Source organism: Muscardinus avellanarius (assembly GCF_963383645.1).
Source record: "Muscardinus avellanarius genome assembly, chromosome: 5".
Lineage (NCBI taxonomy): Eukaryota > Metazoa > Chordata > Mammalia > Rodentia > Gliridae > Muscardinus > Muscardinus avellanarius.
Genome location: NC_137790.1, coordinates 55,547,509 through 55,563,507, shown reverse-complemented (window position 1 = coordinate 55,563,507; position 15,999 = coordinate 55,547,509).

The window sequence follows — 15,999 nt, the reverse complement described above, 5'->3', positions numbered from 1 at the left end:
GCCAGAAAAGAGGTGCAGGTCACCCCTAGGGGCCTGGCCAGCCATGCTGTCCAGCAGAGGCCTTCAGGTCACTACTTGAGAGTCGCTTGAGCCACATGCCCTCAGATGCACTCTGCCTTCTCTCAGGGCCAACACGACCTGAGAGAGAGAGAACAGCTCCCCAAAAGGGGAGGGGGTCTGGAGCGGGAAAGTCCCCCTTTTGCCATCTGACTGGCCAAAGCTTGCAAGTCCGTTTTTGTTTAGGGTGACTTTTGGGATTCCAAGGAGAATTTGCATAGGGTATTTGCAAGTCCTTTGAAGGGTCTCCTTTCAGGAATGCCAGACTTGCTCAGTGGGTTTGTTGATTAGGAAACTCAGGATGGCTTTGTGAAGCTCTGGCCTTCTTATCTCTGAGCCTTTGGAATTTCAGGCATTTGTCGCCCCTCAGGAAACTCAGGAAATTAACTTTTTTCTACCAAGGCCTTTTCCCTATCTGCCTATTTCCTTTCTACCTCCTCATTACTATATTGGAGAGGAAGTATAAAAGACATAGCATGGGCTTTGGAGTAGGCTAGACTTGGCTTTAAATTCTGACTCTTCTCTTGGTAAGCATTTTCTCCTGTCTTAATTCTTCGGGACTACTAAAACAGGATACTATAGACTGGAGGCTTATAACAATAGAAACTTATTTCCCAGAGTTCTGGAGGCTGGAAATTCAAGACTATGGTGAGAGTAGATTCATTGTCTGATAAAGGGCCAGATTTCTGGTTCACAAACCCTTTTCATTTTGTCTCACCTGGCATGTGAGCAGGGTACCTCTTGGGTTTCTCTTATCAAAGCCATACCCCTTTCAAGAACTTCTTGCCTCCCAAAGGGCCCATCTCCAAATACTATCGGCTTAGGAGTTGGGATTTCAAATATAAATTTTTGTAAAAGACATAAACATTCACAACATAACATATCCCTGGTAAGTTTTCTTAATTGTTCTCACTCAATTTTAGGTTAATTATATAAAATATATAACATCTCCTTTCCAAGATATTTATGAGAGAATCCTGTAATATAAATTACCTAACACAAAGTAATTTCACATTATTATTTATAATGTAAGTGATAGGTAGTAGCCATGTTTCATCTACCAGGATCAATTTTAGTCATACCTAATAAAATATAATATGATATAAAAAGGTATAAAGATATAATATGCTTTATAGTAAGTAGAACATCACTCTTCCCTTTAACCCTATCTCTCATATAGCAGCCATTAGTTTCTGCTTCAGAGTACATAAGTGCCAATGGCCTTATATGTTGGGAGGCATCCTTCTCTGTCCACTGAGTATCTGTTTCCTACCAGCAATGAGGTGTAATATATGGAGATAGCAGGCATCTTTAAAAGCCTACTGACTTTGTCTTGTGTTAGAATTTTCTGTCTCTGTGCATGAGAAAATATTGAATTCCCCTTTAAAGGCCACAATCTTAATAGAATTTGAAAAATACTTGGCCTACATATCTACTAAGTTCCTCATCTGTGCACAAGTGATTCCCTCTTTAATTAACCCCCATGACTGTTTTGTATATTTTAAAAGGAGATAATCATAGAAACACAAGCATTTCCACCCTGGATTTCTAGAAAGACAGAGAGACCAGATGCAAGATAAATTGTAAGGCAACATTCTTAAATGAATATAAATGACTACTAAAAGAAGTAATATTATATACAGGCATTCTGTTCAGAATTAATAAGTACAATCTCTTCGTATGCTAATACATTAAAATTGCAGGTTTCTTTAACCTAGATTTTATTATTCCTTCAACTGGAAAAAAAATACTAAGTGAAATAAGAAACTTATCTTGTCACTAGAGAAAAGGAAAGGTTATAGCAATTTGTAATGTGTGACCTTGCCTTCAAGAAACAGTTGTGTATTTGAAAGCATTCATATTATTTAACTCTTCATCAGTTGCATAAGAATTGATACCATATAGTTATAACTACCGGATCAGCCCTTAGATCTATTTTAGGCCCACTCTGGTCTCATTATTATGATAGATGACAAACAGTACTCCAAGATAGCACTGCCCAACAGAAGTAGAATAGAATAAGAAAAATTATATACACAATTTTAAAATATTCCAGGAGCCACCAAAAAGGAAGTAAAAGGAAAGGTCAAATTAATATTAATATTACATTTCAGTTAACCCAATATATCTACAATATTATCATTTTGACATAAATGAAAACTGTACTAATGATTTTTTGCATTTTATTTTGAATTCTGTCTTCAAAATCAGGGGTATTTCATGCTTATACCATCTCACAACATGGAGCAGCCATCACAACACAATTACTTGATAGATTAATATGCATGCTCACTTAGCATATGGACAGCATAGTTCAAGCATTTCTTCTGGGGAGTCAAGTAGTTTATTTACTTCATTTGGGTATCTATCCAACTGTTTTCCCTCGGTACATTTGTTTACATGCAAACTTCCATAGTTGTGTAGAATAAAGAAATATATGTACACATCTTCTCATACCAGGACAGAAAAGGTAGGGAACAATGTCCTTGGATTTAGGTTTAGTGTTTAAACTTGTAAGTAAATATACTTTAATATGTCTTACTGTGTTCAAAATGGTCTTAACATTCATGGTAGAAGAACCAGAATGGAAACAAAATTATAGTTCTGGACAGGAAATTCCAATGGGTGCTGGAAGCCACCAAAGGAACACACAGAGCTTAGGACAACAGAGTATAATTGTTTTGCCCATGGTAGTTTTTATCTAGGTAATGTCACACTCATTACATTTCAAGACCACCCGCAGTGGTGACATTCCCATGTTTATATATAACTTTGAGAATATGAAACATGGGATGATGTCTTCATTTGAAATATATAACTATATTATTATATTTAAAAGAATATTTAATCATTTATCTACTTTGGGTTTTCCTTGGGATTTTTTTTTTATGGGCCCACTCAGCTTGGTTTATTATGGTAGGTACCATTGCCTAGAATGATAAAAATTTAGCACTGAATATTTATAAAGTCATCTCTTATTAGGAATTGTGAAAGGTCTGAGGTTTTACCCTGCTTTCAAGCTAGGAAGTTAGCTTGACACAATTTCATAGATACTAGCAGATGTTATGAGACTCCTGGGTCAGAAACAAAGGACTTTATTACATGTTCTCATCAATTCTTCTTGCCTCCCAAGTCCCACGGGGTGATGTAGAATAGCCCAAGTAGATGCTGCACACACTGTAAGTAACTGTCACATTAGGAATCACAGGTTAAGGAAAGCTCAGTCTTCCAAAAGTCTATTAGTAATCCTGTCCATATTTTACCTTGAAGGAAAACGTTATCTTTACTATCCTGGACAGCAAACAAATAATCCTTCTGACCGAACAGAGATATTTTCCCTATCTTCAAAGGCTGTTTGCCATACAGACATCTCTAAAAGATAAGAACAAAAGCCATCAGTGCCTTTTCTCAGAAAATGAGAAGCAACAAGAGAGACTCAGAAAAATGTCTCCCAATATCCTTATACCAAAACCCCAAAGTGGACTTTTATTATACACTAGATAAACTTCTCTTTTTTACATTATACAACTGATATTTGCTTACTAATTTTGTGTGGTATTAAATTTGAAAAAATGTTGGATATTTGTAAAACAAAAACCTAATATAGTTAAAAGATTAAAAAATATTCGAGGTAAAAATTAAGAGAATTCTGACCATTTCTACAATAAGGACTTTGAAGATCAATGAATCCTAAGAGAACTTAGTTTCCCCAACTCTCTGATGAGCTTTAAAATTTAGATCTCTCAAGGATCCAGGTTTTATATATAACATTCATTTACTAAGTGTCTTGATTTAGGCTCAGAAAAATGGGATTATTTATAAACATATTTAATCCCTTTTATAGAACTTTTTACATCCGTCTTTTCTGATAGCAAATGATATCAAAACACTAATCTAAAATAGATCTAAGTAAGAAATATATTTTAAAAAATATTTCTACATTGTATAAACATAAAATCTTTTGGGTTTATTTAGATTACATTTAAATGTGTGGATATATGCTATTGTCAACATAATCCATATTATAATGTGAGACTATAGTGTACTAATAAAAAAATGTATAAGAAGATATTTAATAAACTATTAGTATCCTGAAAACTGTATAAAATTATAAGTAATAGCTATGTAGAAGAACTACGTAATTTAGGATAGCAAAAGAAGATGGAAACATCTGCTTTGAAACTTCAAGAAAATATAGGTCAGTTAGAGGTCATTTTCCAAAATGGAATAAAAAAGGAATCCTAGAACTATTACCCAACCAGGACCCGCTCTGGGAGATGAGTAAACTCATGCTGCCTCTGTGATTTGTGGAGACCTCAGAGGGGCTCAGGTTTGGCTTGGCTCACTTTTCAGCTGACCATAAAGGCAACTTGGGAATAGAGTGTCACAAGGAAAAGAGTGCTACCCACTGAATGAATCATAGGACAATTTCTGTAGTTTCTTGGTATTTTTGAATGGTTTAGTCATCAAGTTCTTGACTCTTGTGGGAATCATTTCCCAAAGCTCAGAAAAATTGCACTTCTATGGTAGTTTGATAATTTTCTGTCTAATCCAGAATAATCAGCCAACTTTTCTTTTTGTGTGTGTGTGGATCTGGGGATAGAACCCAGGGGCATTCAACCTCCGAGCTACACTCCCTGCCCTATTTTTTTTTTTTTTTGTTCTTTATTTTGAAACCAGGTTTCACTGAGTTACAGAGGGCCTCACTAAGTAGCTGAGGCTGTCCACAAGGGATTACAAGTGTGTACCACCACGCCTGGCATCAGCCAACATTTTAAGGGTGATTGTTAGTAACAGTCAGCCATCTATAAAGATGAAAACTAGTTCTGTGAACAATAAGTTTTACTTTTGTAACTGGTTAGCTTGGGCAAGTCAATGAAGCTATCACAACTGTAGAATGGCAGAAGGGAAGGAAAAAGCTGGTGGATAATTCAGTGACCTTTAAGGTGATTTCCAGTCTTACCTTTGCACATTTAAGACCTGCCTTTATAAACTGAATTCTGGGAAGAATATCCTTCACCATCTCTCAGCTTCTACCACTGTTGCTACTTTATGGAATAAATTGCTAGGGGCTTCATTCTGAAGGCATCACATACAAAGATCAAGAAGTGTGTGCAGCCATTTGTAGGCATCAGTAACTCCTCAGCAACACTTGCACTGCACAACGTGCTTTTCTTTTCTTGAGTGACTCAAGTTCTTAGAGGCATCCTCCTGGGTGACATGTCACAGGGCTACATAAAGCACAAGGCAGATACTGTCAGTTTAACCAGAAGGTAAAGGAAAAATACAATCATCTTCCAGTCCACTCATTCTGAATCTTCTCTCAACATCAAAGGGAAACTCAGAGATAGATTTCTTGCAATTTTCACCCTTGACAGTATGAGATACCTTAGTCAGATGAATAATACATGCAGTTGCAAGGAACACAATTTTAAAAGAATCTGGCATTTACAAAGCAGCTTTGCTGGTGGAAAGAGTAAAGGCTTTGAATATTCTGTCAGTTTGAAGATATTCTGCATTGTCCTATCAGGTCACATAAACCATCTGATCAACTGCCACTTGATGAAAGCATTTATTAAAGTCAGTGTAAGGAAATATCAATTTGAAAAATGGAAAAATACTAAAGGACTTATTTTTAAACCTATGGGAATGGAAAGGAGAGGGGAGATTTTTGTTTGTATAAGCAAATACAATATAAATTTAGTTCATATTAAATGCGGAGAATATGACTCCTAAAATAGTAAAGAATTACTTCTGGCTTAAATTTTTTGACACTTTTGTTTCCAGAAAAATGGGACAGACATACTTTTCCCTATTCTTCTCACTACATACAACTAAAAATCTTCAGCAGTCAGACATAGTGGCTCACACCTGTAATACCAATATTTGGGAAGCTGAAACAGAAGAATCATTTAACCTTAGCAATTCTGCAAGACCCTCAGAAACTTATTAAGATTTTGTTACCAAATAAAAAACTAGGGCTGGTTGTATAGCTCACAAGTAGAATGTACCCAACCAAGCTCAATGTCCAGTACAACACACAAAAATAAATTAATTAACCAATTAATTACAAACCTAGGACAATATATAAAAGCAAATATAATAATCTAAAAAACAGAAGAAGGCAGACCAGGTAAGGACCTCAGAACCCAGAACCCATTCTTTAAACTTCTTTATACTTATTTTTTCTAGACTTGGAGTGAAAAATCTTAGAAAAAACCTGGCAACAACCCAGAAACATAAATGAGTGTAAAACAACAACAACAACAAACAGTCCAACAGAAGTCTACTCTAACAAATGGACCAGAAATAAGAAAAACTAGTAATATGGAAGTTTTGTAGACAATAACTGTTGTAGTCTAGGCAAACAACACACAAAACCTGTGGTTCTACTCTTTATGATAGCAAAACCTGAGTGGAGAAATTTGGCCCCACACTTTGCTGGCTATGATGACATATGTCCACACCTTGCAGTAGTGTGGTGTCAAAGATATCCAATAGAGACCATCGTGATTATCACCGCACCCCAGTGTCATTAGAGATCACATGGTGATCCCAGGTTTCATTTAGGAATCTGCTAAAACAGAAGACTAAATTAAGATCCAAAGTCTTATTATTTTAAAGGACCATATTTCAATAAAAAGCATTCATATAAATACTAGCAATTATTATTCAAACTGACTTTTAAAAATCGGTACAGGCCAATTCCAAGAAAACAGAGATGTTAGAATCTTCTGACAACTGTTTTAAAGCAGCCACAATAAAATGGTTTAAAAGCAATTATAAACTGGCTTGAAGTAAATTAAAATATACACTATATCAGGAAAGACATAGTCTAAGAAAAGGCATAGGAGAAATGAGGCACAAAATGGAAATTTTAGAGTTGAAAAGTAAAACAACCAAAATAAAACACTTGATGAATAAACTCAGTAGCAGGATAGAGTGGAAGAGGAAAGAAATAGCGAAGTGGAATATAGAGCAAAGGAAATTTCTCTAACTAAACGATAGAGAGAAAATTGACTGCAAAACAAATTAAAAATATCTCAGTGACTTGGGGGTCTATCATGAACAAACATTTGTGCCATGCAAATCCTCAAAAGAGAGGAGAAAGAAAATAATAGAGGAAAATTCCTCCAATTTGATGAGACATAAACTCACAGATTCAAGATGCCGAGCAAAGACCAGAAAGATTAAGTCTAAAGTTATCCACCTAAAACACATTATATTAAGCCTTCTGAAAACTAAAAAGAAAGAAAAATATGAAAGAAGATAGAGAAATATAATGTCATATATTAAAAGGGGAAAACAATTCAATTATCAACAATTTTTTTTTTTTTTTTTTTTTTGGTGGTACTGGGGTTCCTGGAAACCCTTCTACCTCTGGGCTACACTCCCAGACCTATTTTTATATTTTTATTTGGAAACAGGGTCTCTTAAGCCAATGAGTCTGGCTTCAAACCTGCATGATCCTCCTGTCTCTGCCTCCCAAGTACGGGGATTACAAGCGTGCGCCACCAAGCCCAGCCTATCAGCACATTTTTTTACCTGTAACCTTGAAGAAAGAAAGAAATGCCCCAATATTATTTAAGTTCTAGAAAAAGAAAATAAAAGTCACCCTAGAATTCTATATCTAGTGAAAATATTTTTTAGTAGTGAGAAATTTTATATATGACAGAAATCTAAGTGCTTTTGTTGTTTTTTTAATTTTTATTAAAAGTCAAGAGACAGCCACTACTGGCCACTATTGATAATGATGCTGGTCTCTCTACATGCATACATACACATGCCTGTATACAACCCCCAACACACACACACACACACACACACACACACACAGAGTGTATTTCTTACTAAGTTGTTCAGTACATTGTCCGATGGGTCCTCTTCATAAACATAATCAGTAAAACTCTTTGAGGAAGTAAAGAAATTAGAACAAGGCAGAAGGCATTAAGTACATATGTGATTTTAGCTCCTGATCTTGATGAGAGCTCTGGACTACACATGGCACCACAAAGTTGTTCTATCTTGGCGCACACAAGTTTTTACCATTACATTAGTCAGCTCCAGCTGTAAGCCTCCTCTGGGAGGTACCATAACCTCCTAAGAAGCTCAGAGTAAGAGATTTCCTGTTGGCTAATTATGTTTCTCCAGAAAAAGACGAATATATGAGTCATTACTGGTCAATACTTTCAGTAGATGCAATCTGGTAGAACCAACCAAGTAGTTTTAGGCAAGGTGCCAACTTTTTTACTACAATTAAGAAAAGGAGAGAAAATTTCAAGTAGGCTACATTGGTAAGAAAAATTACATACATGTCATGGAACTGTGGTTGGACATAAGAAATGTCTATTTAGTGCATGGATTATAAGGGTAATATATTAGGCAAAAGGACAGAGGCTGGAGTGATTATGCTATGGAAATAGGAAGAACAAAACTCCAAAATCTATGTAATTGTTTTATCAAATGTTACATCTTTTTATTATTTTTCTTTTAGATATATAATTTACATTCAAAATTCAAAATACTAAAATGAATAAGATAACTACCTCACCACACTTCACTTACTTATCTGTCTTCCAGTTTTCCTAAGTAGTCAAGTTCATATCTTACTTCAGAAACAGTAGATATAAAACACATACATAATTTATTCTTGCCCCTTATTTGTAATTGTAACTGGTAATCATATTACCAATTCATATCAGTATATAGGCTTGATCTTTCTTTTCTCACAGCTTCACTTTATAGCTGTATCATACTTTAGTTCCATATTTATGAACATTAGGGTGGTTCTTACAACTTTTCATGGCACAAAATGACAGCAGATATCCATGTGTATATATAACTTCATACAGCTACAAATAAAGCTGTAGGGTATATTCCAATTGATAGAATCACTGAATAAATGCTTTTATCAATCAGCTCAGACTAAATTATCCACATAGAAAATGACGTCAGACTCTTCATAGTTTACAGCAATAAAGATTTACCTCTTACTCACGGTGCATCTTCATTACAGCTGACTTTGACTCTTTTCTGTATCATCCACATACTAGGAGTTAAGCTACAGGATCAGTGCTTCCCTAGAACATGTTAGAATTTTGGGAAAAGGAAGGATGACATAAATGACAATGAGATGACTCTTAAAGTTTCTGGATAAGTTGGGATTATTTCTGTGTGTGTGTGTGTGTGTGTGTGTGTGTGTGTGTGTGTGTGTTGTGTGGTACGAGGGATAGAACCCGGTGGCATTCTACCTCTGAGATACACCACCATCCCTATTTTTTATTCTTTATTCTTTATTTTGAAACAGGGTCTCTCTAAGTTGCAGAAGACCTTACTAAGAAGCTGAGGCTAGCCCCAAGCCCGCGATCCTCCTGTCTCAGCTTCCCAAGTTCTGGGATGACAAGCATGCACCACCATGAGCAGCCACAGAACATAGAGATAGAATGCTGTACCATGAAAAGAAGAAAAATGCTTCTTCAGTGGAAATATCTTTCCCTGTGATCATAATTTATCAGAATTATATATATATATATATATATATATATATATATAGTCAGTCTGAGCTGACCTTAATTTGAATTTTTATATTAGTAAAGTACAGATTATGTTCATATTTATGCCTTAGCAGAGAAACATTACATAGATTCTTTTATTAATAGTCATTTAGCCTTCTCTTTTTCATCTGGAGACCACATTTCTGCTAACTTGGCCTAAGATCATTAATTTTCTACTGTTTTCCAGTCAATTTCTGCACTCTTAAGATTCATATTTCCCTCCTACTACTGACAGCTGTTGAGCTTTGTCCTTTCCAGTTGACAAGCTGTGTCCGCACCATTTTTTTATTTTACAACATATTTTTTTTTTAATGAAAATACAGCCAGGCATTGTGGCACATGCTTGTAATTTCCACGCTTGGGAGGCTGAGACAGGAGAATCGCACAGATTTAAAGTCACACTCAGCTACTTAGTGAGGTTCTCAGCAACTTAGTGAGACCCTGTTTCCAAATAAAATATAAAACTAGGCCTGGAAGCATAGCCAGAAGGTAGAAAAGACCCTGGGTTCCACCTCCAGTACCACCAAAACAAACAAACAAACAAACAAACAACAACAACAACAACAAAATATATATATATATATATGTCTTTTGGCTCTCATCTTGTATTTAACCCAATATTTCAATATGTTCTAATCAAGTTTCATATCTTTCAAAATTATTTTTATTAATAATAATAGGTATAAAAATATTGAAAATTTAGTCAAGAAAATAAAACAACCCTTTTGTCATCCCTCAAAAACAACAATTTATTTTTTCCCCTTTCATGTTGGTCAGACCACTTAGAATTGAGTCTTTCTGCAAATTTGATAAATAATGCTTTTTAAAGCCTTATTTATATAATCAAAATAACTAATAGTGTTAGGAAGATTTCTAGCTTTTCCTCTTGGCTTGTCCTTGGTTGCAATTATCAAGCAAATGGATGGTGATTAAAATCCAACACCTGTTTCCCATCAACTCTTTCTATGATGGGATATGTTTCTTTCTTGGGGTTTTAGAAAATGAATAAAAATTACAGGTCCAGGCATAGAGTATAAAAGAGAAGTAGGTCGTTTTGCTGATATTTATTTTTCAAAGGAAGAGTGGGTTATTTGAACTGGCTTTGGGAAAGAAATTTTTTTCCAGAAGGAAAAGAAAAATAACCAACCAATAATCAATTATATAAAGTCAAAATACCCAAACAGAAAATAACACTTGGGAATTCAAAGCCTAAAAGGTCCAAAGACAAAAATCAATAAATGTCAGCTGTGAAGAACAGTTGACTGCAGATTCATGCCAAGACTCGACCAAGCCAACTATTGTTCAGGAACAGAGAAAATTCAAGATGTGTTCAATATCCTTGGCCATTTAATTTTCTCTTATAAGCCAGGGAAGATCTGTCTGGAGTGCATAGGATTTCTGGCCAATTCAGAGCCATCTGAAAAGCTTCCTGAGTCCTTTCTTCCTTAGATCAAGCAAGTATTTTGTGAGGAAGTTACAAATAGAAAATTGCAAAGTACTAGTGTGGTGTTCTGGAATGGGACTTGAAAATCATTTCTGGTTTCCTACTATTTGTTATTTAATAGTATTTATTATTAGCTTAAACAGCATTTGTTTCTCATCGTTCTAGAAGTATGAGAATAAGTATAAGACGAAGGTCCCAATAGATCTAGAATGATGAGGTCACACTCCTGGTATCCTCACAGGAAAGGAAAAAAGCAAGTTTCTCTTATCTATTTTGATAAAAGCACAAAACCTATCAAGCGGGCTCCACCTTCATGACCTAACTGCTATCCAAAGGCCCTCTCCCATTACTGTTGCACTGGGGATCAGGGTTTCAACCTATGAATTTTGAGGAGACAAAAGCATTCAACCTGTAGTAATCCTGGTGATTGAATATCAATGTCAGATATCCAGAAGATTTTTGCATAGAGAAACGCATACAGTTGAGTCAAAAAAAAAAAAAAAAAAAAAGAGAGAGAGAGAGAGAAAGGTACCATCAAAGCATTCCTGCTGATCCCTGACCTGAAGCTAGTTAATTGTTTTGCCTGCCATCTTGATCTTTTTCTCCTTTTCAATTTCTCAGTTGCAAATTTCGTGAATAAGTTGTCGGGGTTAAATGCAATGTAGCCATGCAATTTGTTTCTGTCATGACCTATGACATTGAAAACAATTTTCTTTGTATTTATTTCTAAGCTACTTGTCTTGTAATTTTGACAAATGTCCTAAGCTTATCCTTGTACGTGAAATGACGGTGTGGCAGGTTTCTTAGAGTCCTTATTTGTATCATCTTCACAGTTCAAAGGATTATAGCGACAGGTGATTGACAGAAGAGAAATAGAGTATACAAAAATGTTTATTTCACAAAATATAACTGTTGATGAGGTCCTGAACTGGGCTCTGAATGGGGATGTACAAGAAGACACTTAGGACTTGGAGAAAAGAATAACTGAAAATTTTTGAAAATGAACTGGCTTCAAGGACAAAGAAGAAGGATATAAAGAGAAGGAGTCAAAGATGATTAAGGCTTTAAGAGGAAAGAAATGAGATAATAATAGTTAGTTTGTTTGCTCAAGCCAATAAAAACACTGAAAGATAAGCAAAAATCTTTCAATAAACATCACTGTCACAACATGAAAATCAGAGCGCCTGAACACGCTGGATCTTGAATTCACCACACTAATTTTATGGAAAACAGTTTGAAAAGCAAAGTTTCAAATAGAAATTTCTTGTATTTCCTACATAGGCAACTTTAGAGAGGAAATTATTTATTTTCTCTATGTTCTTTCAAACAAAGAGTCATAGTTTAATAAATGGTTTGGCAAATCATGGTCTGTCTACCAAACCTCTTCCTGCTCATCTCATTCTTCTATGAACAAAACAATATTTTCGTGCTTATTTTTCTTTTTGTGGTACTAGGGATTGAACTCAGGGGCATTCTACTTCCAAGCTATACCCCCAACCCGATTTTTTATTCTTTACTTTCAAACAGGTTCTCACTAAGTTTCAGAGGGTCTCACTAAGTAGCTGAGGCTGGCTGCGAACCTGCGATCTTCCTGTCTCAAACTTGCAAGTATTGGGATTACTAGCGTGTGCCACCATGCCAGGCTTATATTGTCAAATTTTAAATAGTTGGAAGCTGGAGTTGACGTTGACGGCATACTCCCAGCATTTAGGAAGCTGAGACAAGAGAATCACAGGTTAGCAGCCAGCCTTAGCATCTTAGTGAGACTCTCTTTCAAACTAAAAAATAAAATAGGACTGGGGGGTGTAGCTCAGAGGTAAAATGTTCCTGGGTTCAATCTCCAATATTACTAAATAAAAAAATAATAATAAATAAGTAAATTATTGTAAAAATCAAAAGAACACACTACTGTATGGCCCATGAAAATTACATAAAATTCAAATTTTATTGCTTAAAGTTTTATTGAAATAAAGCCATTTGCATTTGTTTGTATACTGTTACTACTTTAGACCTAGAATGGAAGAAGAGTTTAGTAATCAGAAAAGACCATAAAACTACAGTATCTGAAATACTTATCTAACACTTTACAGGAAACATTTGTCAATTTCTACCTTAATATAAGCTATGAATTTAAAGACAAGTTAGAAAACAATAAAGATTATCGAAAGCTTGATTAAAAATACTGTGGTTTAATTTTATGAATTTCTATTTTACTTAATCACTTAGTAAATGTATGCAAAATGCCAAAGAAGCAAAACAAATTTAAATATTAGCCTACTCTTTACTAATGAAATATTTTGAAAATGAACTCTTTTTTTTTTATTTTTGCCAAGAAAATAGTGAGGAATAGACTGTAGCTAGACAAGACTTCCTTTTTTGGTATAACTTGCCCGAGTTAGAATCTGGGCAAAATAAGAGGAAGAATATATAGTGCTTTCAATTAATCCTGATTTCATACATGGCTTGAATTTATCCTCATTGACAACAGATAGCAGTTTTGAATAACCTGTTATATTTCTGGGACCTTTCCAGCATTTACTCAGGTTTTATTTCTAATCCTTTAAACACTTCATGGGATACATAGCAGATAATTTTCATGATATGAGGAAACTAAGATTGGCACTAAATTGCTAAGTTTTTCAAAATATAATACTTTGTATTTTGCATATAAAATATGAAATACAATCTCTTGTGTTGTGTTTACTAAAATCATGAAATTTAATCCATAAGAATTGATGAGTAAAGGCATATTAATGGAAGATGAACAAGCATGTTGATATCACAAGGTACATGGTCAAACCTTTTATACATCCCTCTTTACCCTGTCGTTTCCCTAAATATCTTCACAAGCCCACACTTATTATCATTATTTAAGTTTTATTCTTAAATTCAGTGTTATATATGTTTATTTGCTTAAAATTTTGTGATTACCTGTTAGCTAGATAAGCATACAAAATAGGCTCTTTTTAACCAATAATTTTATATAAAATTAATATGAATGTGGGCAAAAACCTGAATGCAGAGTAAAATGAAGATGCCACTCTCATTCATAAACATGCTCTTTGTGGTGAAGCCTAAGTATTCCTTCGTGTAGGGCTCTGTGGGTAAGTGTGTTTAACTCTTAGAGATATAGAAAGGGCCAGAATGGCTTGGAAATTCTCTAATTAATAACTTCATGATACTAAGCCTGCCTCTTTAAAACAGACTATCTTTTACTTTTGGTTCCTAAATTAGCTGAACTTCAGTAAATAGCACTTTATTTATTTTTATGGAAAAATAATAGCCATCTCCTTAAAAAAGGGGTTGATTATTAAAATTTAATCAGTTTCTATGCCTAAGAAAGATATGGAAAATGTAAATTTGAGAGAATGGAGAAAAAAGGAACAGCAAGGAGAACAGATAAGACTTTTGCTTCAACTTCTATATAAAAGAACTAGTACAACATTATCTTTAAAAGTTCTGTAAAAAACATTTTGTACTTTAGAAATATAGCAAGGAGTTTACTGAAACAGCAAATCTTCTGCAAATCAAAAGCCAAAAAGTTGAGCAAAGTGTTTAAAAATAATGAAGCAAGTGAATAAAAGAGAAAACTGATAATGAGGTGAAAGGAAAAATTAAAATGAGGTTTAGAACTAAGAGAGGAAAATTTGAACCAAGTTTGAAAGTAACAAAGAGCAAGAAAAGTCATTTAGAAAACTGGTAGAAGGCTTTATATATTTTGTACAAATGAGTAAAGCCCAGCAATTCTCCTCAAGTTCATTCAATATTATCTGAAGTCAATTTTTTTGACTTGAAAATACAATTAATCGTTTATCGCTCATTTCTCTATACTGCTAATGAGGGTGACTGGCTTTTCCTATGCTCCATGCAGCATCAGCATATTCTGAGGTCAACTTACAAACCGATGAGTACCCAGATTTACCTTACTGGGCCTTTAACATAATGAGAATTGGGTGAACTAAAGGGATTTTTAAAATGAAGTATTACCCCTTAGCCTATCTGGGCTAGATCAACCACAGTTAAATGAGGAAATGATGGGGTGTGTCTATACAGCGCCTAAGGAGATTCGGCCTGAGCGGCCTACAGCCTAAGGCAAAACTTTAAGTGATTCAGCAAAAAAGGGGCAAAGATGGCGCCTGGAGGAAGCTACGAAGGCGTGGTTTCCCCATTCATTATGGATGGGGAGACTGAGCGGTTTTTCATTTACTGCATTCTATGTTTTCTCTAATTTAGGATGAGGAAACTTTCTAATAACTTTGTAAGAAGACGTCATGAAAAATAAACGAACTAGGAATGGTGGTGCACACTTGTAATCCCAGCATTTGGGAGGCCAAGACAGGAAGACTGCGGTTTGCAACCAGTCTCAGCTACTTAGTGAGGCCTTCTGCAACTTAGTGAGACCTTATTTTAAAATAAAGGAAAAAAAATTGGGTTGGAGGTGGTATAGCTCGGAGGTAGAATGCCCCTGGTTCCATCCTCAGTACTGAAAAAAAAAAAAAAATACGACTTGAGGAATTGAGTGGTTGCAGGTCCAAAAATATCATTAGGCTATCATAGCATTCCACTGATACCTCTGTTGGGTTTACAGTTATCAATTCAAAATAATTTTTCTCATAGCACCGGGAAGATGGAGACGGAGAGCAGAAGCTCTTACGAGTCCTGCTAACACCCGATCTCCACTGCCTCAAAAACAGCATTCTACAAAGCCAGAAAATATTATCCATAGAGGCATAAAAATGATAAATACAAGGGACAGAGAATAAGAAGATTAGAAGACCAACCAGAGAGCAGAAAAGAAACCATGCAGTGGCGGGCACCGCGGCAGGGCCATCTTGCCTCACAGCACCAACTCCAGAGACAAAAAGGAAAACAAGGACCTGAAGTGAGCAGCTACAGAAGAAGGGGTTGTAGTAAGTCATCAATTCTTCCTGAGCAAATACCAGC